An 833-nucleotide genomic window follows, 5' to 3' on the forward strand; every position below is an offset into this window, starting at 1 on the left:
ATGATGCCACCAGAAAAGATCACTTTCTCTTACCTTTCATTGATCAAATGTTGGAAAGATTAGCCGGAAATAGTTACTATTGTTTTCTCTATGGTTTTTCCGGATATTTTCAAATTCCAATAGCACCCGAGGACTAAGAGAAAACCACATTCACGTGCCCTTATGGTACTTTTGCTTATAAACGCATGCCATTTGGACTTTGCAACACCCCTGCAACCTTACAAAGGTGCATGATGGCGATTTTTCACGACATGATAGAAGAATGCATGGAATTTTTCATGGATGTCTTTTCAGTCTTCGGTGATACTTTTGAATCATGTCTAGTTAATCTTGAACGAATGCTTATTAGATGCGAACTATCAAATCTAGTACTTAATTGGGAGAAATGCCATTTCATGGTTAAAGAAGGCATCGTTCTTGGTCATAAAATTTCAAAGAAAGGAATTGAAATGGATAGAGCTAAAGTAGATGTAATTGCTAAACTTTCACATCCCACCAATGTTAGAGGAGTTAGGCGTTTTCTAGGGCATGCCGGTTTTTACCGACGTTTCATAAAAGATTTTTCTAAAATTGCCACTCCTATGAATAAACTCCTAGAAAAGGATGCTCCATTCATCTTTTCAGATGAATGCATCAAATCTTTTAATATTCTTAAAGAAAAACTCACTAATGCGCCGATTATGATAACTCTAAATTGGAATCTACCATTTGAACTTATGTGTGATGCAAGTGATTTTGCAATGGGATCCGTTTTAGGACAAAGAATTGAAAAATGATTTCAACCTATTCATTACGCTAGTAAGACGTTACAAGGAGCACAAACGAACTATACA

Source organism: Rutidosis leptorrhynchoides, chromosome 2 (assembly GCF_046630445.1).
Source record: "Rutidosis leptorrhynchoides isolate AG116_Rl617_1_P2 chromosome 2, CSIRO_AGI_Rlap_v1, whole genome shotgun sequence".
In the NCBI taxonomy this organism is placed as follows: Eukaryota; Viridiplantae; Streptophyta; class Magnoliopsida; order Asterales; family Asteraceae; genus Rutidosis; species Rutidosis leptorrhynchoides.